The sequence below is a fragment of the Triticum aestivum genome, chromosome 4B (assembly GCF_018294505.1).
Source record: "Triticum aestivum cultivar Chinese Spring chromosome 4B, IWGSC CS RefSeq v2.1, whole genome shotgun sequence".
Lineage (NCBI taxonomy): Eukaryota > Viridiplantae > Streptophyta > Magnoliopsida > Poales > Poaceae > Triticum > Triticum aestivum.
Window position 1 is genome coordinate 274,912,615 of NC_057804.1, and position 6,347 is coordinate 274,918,961.

Consider the following 6,347-nt stretch of genomic DNA (forward strand, 5'->3'; position numbering starts at 1 on the left):
CCAGAGCCGGTACCCCGACATCGTCGCCCAATTCAACCGCAACGCCCTCAAGGACTTACCAGCTGAAGCCGAGGTAGAGCTGCCTCCATGACGCTGACGCTGACGTGCGCCGTACGAGAACCACTTCGACCATTCCGTCCTGCGCCTCACCTCTACCGCTCCACTGTCGCAACCGTCCACCGCACCGGAGCTGTTCCTGCTATGCCGTCGTTCGCCGCCTCGGATCTGGTTCCCTGTGGCCGGCAGACGGCCACCGCACCACACTCAACAACTTGGCCATGGGTTCGTCCAAGGCTCCACCGTCCTCCACAACTTCTTGTTTCCAGCGAACCACAAGAAGATCGTTGGAAAAACAGAAGGAGGACACAGCACTGCCCGCATAAAGAGGTACTCATCTTCCCTTATTCGTGCAAATCTTACGCATCTGCTCACACCGTATTCACCCACGAAACAAACTAGTTAAGCGCTTTTTACTGCATCTTCTTCTTGATAATAAATGCACAAGGTTTCCTTCCTTTACTATTTCACCTTTGCTAGAGGTCAGTAGCCTGCCTGGATTTCAATTCAGAGTCAGTCGAACCACAACTAAAAGAAGCAGCACCCGCTTAGGCGCACGGAGCACCTTGTCCGCCTGTTCCCCGGGGAAGCGGTGCATCGTTGTCTATCATAGGGGTGTGGGGCGCAGGAGCTGCTTGAGCCTGATCTGGAGGTCGATGGGGCTTGAATGGATGGCCGGGGGCCGGTGCCAACCATGGAGGTGTGGTGAGGTCGAGGGGAGGGCAGAGGCAGGGGACCGGGCTAGTGGTCGCGGGCGTTTCGAGGAAGATCATCAACACTGACTGGCTGGAGTTAGATGAAGGCGATCTGCCCATTCTTTGTATATCGGATGGTGCAAAAAAATGGACTGACCTATCTGTTTTAAGTCGACTGTTATTTTCATAGAATCATGTAGTAATTTAGTGTGCCATGCATGTTGTAGAGCTATCATATGTCTCCCATCATTTATTTCTCACCGACCTGCTATCTGCTACCTTTACACTTTACTAATTGTGCACACACTTCACCCATACTCACACTATTGTTTTAGTGCATGGGTAATTCAGACTCTGACGCAGTGTTGATGAATGCAAAAAAGAAAAGATAGAAGTCACTCAAGCATAATTCGAAGATAAGCACTAAGCATTTCAGCGCTCTAAAGGGTGAGTGTCAGGAGATGGAGACAGTAAACGTAGCTCTGCAGTTGATGATCTCAATTGCCACACACAACCATCCCAAGTGCTTGCTTTAACTTCGCGCTGTCAAATGTGGTTGCAAGTTGCATATGGTGTCTAGCTTGTATTTCTTCCAATTTGGTTAAATTGCATCTGCTTACTTTACACATTATACCTTTGATAATTACATGCCTTCCTATTTTTGATACATACTACATATGTCTATTAACCATGTTCATACATCAAGCTAATGCTCTTTTATATCCCTCATCAATCACTTATGATGAGACAGTCACCCCAGTGGGTTACTATGAGACGCGCTACTCGTTTAAAGAGTGCAGTGTCATCCTCCCCACATGATTCTCAAGAAACAACAAGGCTAAATGAAGATAGTCAACGTAGCTCTCTAGTTGATGACCGCAATTCCCCCACACCACCATCGCAGGTGCTTGCTCTTACTTGGCAGTGAGATATGTGGTTGCATGTTGCATATGGTGTCTTCCTTGTAATGCTTCTAATTAGGGTAAATTGCATCTACTTAGTTAACACATTATACCTATGAATATGACATGCCTTCATATTTTTGGTACATACCATGTCTTTCTATTAACCATGTTCTTACATCAAACTACTTTTCTTGTGTATCCCACCTCAATCACTTCTAACGATACACCTTCAGGTTGACAGTGTAATATTGGTTGCATCTTCATCATTTCAAACATGTATTGCCTCTAATTTGTTGAAGTGCTACCTATAATGAGACACATCTAACTTGGTAGAGTGATTTTGGTTGGATCTTTCATATGGTGTCTAGATTGCATTGCTTCCAGTTTGTTGAAATGCCTTCTGTTTAGCGTTTTTCATACATATTGCATCCACCTACAAGGTGGTTGCCATACATAAAAGTTGTGTTCGTCAGTATCATGCATCAACGAATTTGGAAGTGCGAATTTCATCCCTTCTTCTTGTGTGTTTACTTGACAAGGCAAAATCTGTAAGGACGAAGGCACGGAATGATGGTGGTCCTTTGGAGCAACCGAAATAGATGATCTCTGTAGATTCTCCTGCTACTCCTACTGCAGTGCAAGTTCCAAATCTCATCTCCCCTACTCCACAACCCCAGGTGCTTGCTCTAACATGGCAGTGTGATATCTGGTTGCATGTTGCATATGGTGCCTAGCTTGTATTGCTCCTAATTTCATAAATTGCATCTCCTTAGCTTACACATTATACATGTGAATATGACACGCCTTCTTGTTTTTGGTACATACTACATCTGCCTATTACACCATGTTCGTACATCAAACTAATGTTCTTTTGTATCCTCCATCTATCACTTATGATGAGACAGTCACGCCCGTGGGTTAGTATGAGACGCGCTACTCTTATAAAGAATACAGTTTCATCCTCTCTACATGATTCTCAGGAAACAGCAAGCCTAAATGAAGATATTGAACGTACCTCTGTACTTGAAGACCGCACTTCCCCTACACCACCATCAAAGGTACTTGCTCTAACTTTGCAGTGTGATATGTTGTTGGATGTTACATACGGTGTCTAGCTTGTAATTCATAATTAGGGTAAATTGCATCTACTTAGTTTACACATTATACGTTTGAATATAACATGCCTTCCTATTTTTGGTACACACTAAATCTATGTGTTAACCATGTTCTTACATGAAACTACCTCTCTTCTGTATCCTGCATCAATCATGTACGATGAGACATCTTTATTCGTTGCATATTGCATATTATTTCTAGCTTGTTGCCAAGTATTGCTTCTAATTTGGTCAAATACACTTGTTAGGGCACCCTTTTAATATTGCAGAGTGATAATGGTTTGATCTTTCATATGGTTTCTAGCTTGCATTGCTTCTAACAAGTTCAAACACCTTGTGCTTAGTTTACACTTTATACATCACACATGTCAATATGTCACGCCGTCCTATTTTTCATACATATTCCATCCTGCTATCATGCGGCTGCCTTACATGAAAGTAGTGTTCGTTAGTATCATGCATCAATGAGTTCCGAAGGGAAAACCAAGAAAGAGGAAGGAAAAGAGTAAGGAAGGCGATCATGGCGTTCCTCTGCAGCAATGTAAACGGAGCATCTGTACGGATTCTCCTTGTACTGCTAGTGCATTACAAGGTCCAAGTCTCCGCTCCCCTACTCCACCATCCAAGGTGCTTCCTCTAACTTGGCAGTGTGATATCTGGTTGCATGTTGCATATGGTGTCTAGCTTGTATTGCTCCTAATTAGTGTAAACTACATATGCTTAGCTTACACATGATACGTGTGAATATGACACGCTTTCCTGTTTTTGGTACATACTATATCTGTCTATCACACCATGTTCTTACATGAAACTACTCTTCTTGTGTATCCTGCATCAATCACTTATGATGGTACACCTTTAAGTTGGCAGTGTGATATTGGTTTGCGTCTTGAATATGATTTCTAGCATGTAGTGCTTCTAGTTTGATGAACGCCACCTATGACGAGACAGTTTTAACTTGGCAGAGTGATATTTATTGCACCTTCCATATGGTGTCTAGCTTGCAGTGCTTCTAATTTGTTGAAGTGCCTCCTGCTTAGTTACCACATCATAGGTGTGAATATGTGAAGCCATCCAGTTTTACATACATATTCCATCCTCGTATCATGATTTTGCCTTTCATTAGAGTAGTGTTTGTCACTATCATGCATGAATGAGTTGTGAAGAGAGAATTATATTCCTTTTTGTTGTCGATTTGACCTCACAATGCAAAATGAATAAACCGAAGGAAATTGGTAAGGCATTGGATGATGGTGGTCCTTCCGAGTAACTGAAATGGAGGTTCTCTACAGATACTACTCCACCATCCTCCCAACAAGATTCGCAAGACAATGCAAGGATAGGCAGTCAACGTAGGTATGTAGATGATGAGCACATCTCCCCTACTCCACCATAACTGGTGGTTGCTCTAACTTGGCACTATTATATGTGGTTGCATGTTGTGTATGACGTCTAGCTTGTATTGCTTCTAATTTTGTTGAATTGAATTTGCTTACTTTACATATAATGCCTGTGAATATGACATGTGTTCTTGTGTCTAGAACATACTATATCTAATCACACCATGTTCTTACATCAAACTACTGTTCTTGCATATCCCGCATGAGTCACTTATGGTAAGGCACCTTTAAGTCGCCACTGTGATATTGGTTGTGTCTTGCAAATTATTTCTAGCATGTACTGCTTCTAATTTGTTGAAACGACATACAGTTTGAACTTGGCAGACTAATATTGGTTGCATCTTTCATATGGTGTCTAGCTTGCAGTGCTTCTAGTTTGTTGAAATTCCTTCTGCTTAGTTACCACATGATAGGTGTGAATATGTCACGCCATTCTGTTTTTCGTACATATTCCATCCTCGCATCATGTGTTTGCCTTTCATCCGAGTAGTGTTCGTGAGTATCATGCTTGAATGAGTTCTGAAGAGCGAATTTTATTCCTTTTTCTTATCGGTTTGACTTCACAATGCAAAATAATTACAGCTGAAGGAAATTAGTCTGGCAGTGGATGATGGTTGTCCTTCGGAGCAACTCAAACAGGGGGTATCTACAGATTCTACTCCGCCATCCTCCCAACAAGATTCACAAGATAACACAAGGCTGGACAGTCTACATAGCTGTGTAGATGATGAGCACATCTCCCCTACTCGACCATCATAGGTGCTACTATTATATGTGGTTGCATGTTGCGTATGATGTCTAGCTTGTATTGCTTCTAACTTTGATTGAATTGCATCTTCTTACTTTACACATAATGCCTGTGAATATGACATGTGTTCCTGTTTCTAGAACATACGTGTACATGATGAGCACATCTCCCCTACTCCACCATCACAGGCGCTTGCTCTAACATGGAACTGTTACACGTGGTTGCGTTTTTTGTATGATGTCTAGTTTTTATTGCTTCTGATTATGTTGAATTGCATCTGCGTAGCTTACAACTTATGCTAACAACGATCACTTACCCATAAGACATATTTAACTTGGGACTGTGATGTAGGTTGCATCTTGCATTGTCTTCTAGCTTGTACTGCCTCTAATTTCTTGAAATGGCACTTACGACGAGACACTTTTACCTGATAGAGTGATATTGGTCACATGATCATGTGGTGCCTAGCTTTCATTTCTTCTAATTTTGTTGAAATGCCTTCTGCATTGTCGGTGTACTAGAATAGGGGTACCCTAGTACCCCGAACTTGTGCACGGGCAGTTGCAGCACCCCGCGGCAAGGCTTGCCGGGCGAACACCAAGATCCTCCAAGGTTCCCTTGGGGCCATTCAAGAACAAAGTATTTAAGCTCAGGAGACAAGGCCCCGGCAAGAGGAGCTTGCCGGGAATGTCAACCAAGGCACTTCAAGGAACTTGCCGTGACGCGCCACGCGCTCCGGCAAGGCAACAAGGCCCCGGCAAGAGGAGCTTGCCGGGAAGACCAACCAAGGTACCTCGAAGCCCGGTGAGCGACCAGCTTCCGGACCCGACAAGATAGTGGCAGCGGCAAGGCGCTTGCCGCGGCAGGCGGCCACTCTGTGCCCACGCTCCAGCACATCCGCCAACGTGTCGCTCTGGGGGCCTCTCCAGGCGCGCGTGGCGGGAGGCTGTGCAGCCAGTGGTGTGCAGTGGCATGCAAAGTTGACAAGATCGCCATCATGGCGAACGGTGGCGCCCTTAACGGTCCATTTCTGCACTGTTTGGGCGACTCACACGGGCATTTAATGCCCTTGTCCCCTGCCGTCAGGGTTAGGTAGGGTGCACTGTACAAGTAACTGTACCAACCACCTCACTTTTTACATTTGTACCCTTCTCTGCGTTGCCACCTGTCGGTGACCCCTTTAGCGTATAAAAGGAGGCCCATGCGCAATGTAGAGGAGGTTCGGTTCGGGTCGATTCATTCGTGAGCCAGAAAACACTTAGCTCTCGAGAGAAAGAAGATAATAGAACCAGACAAGCAGCAGTAGGAGTGTTATCTCTCCGGAGAGCTCCGAAGCTGGGTAAACTGCTCGTGTGTTTGGCCTCGATCTGCTCTTCGTGCCATCTCCTCCCCCCGCCGAACCGAAAGGGGCCCGGTCCGCCGGCCCC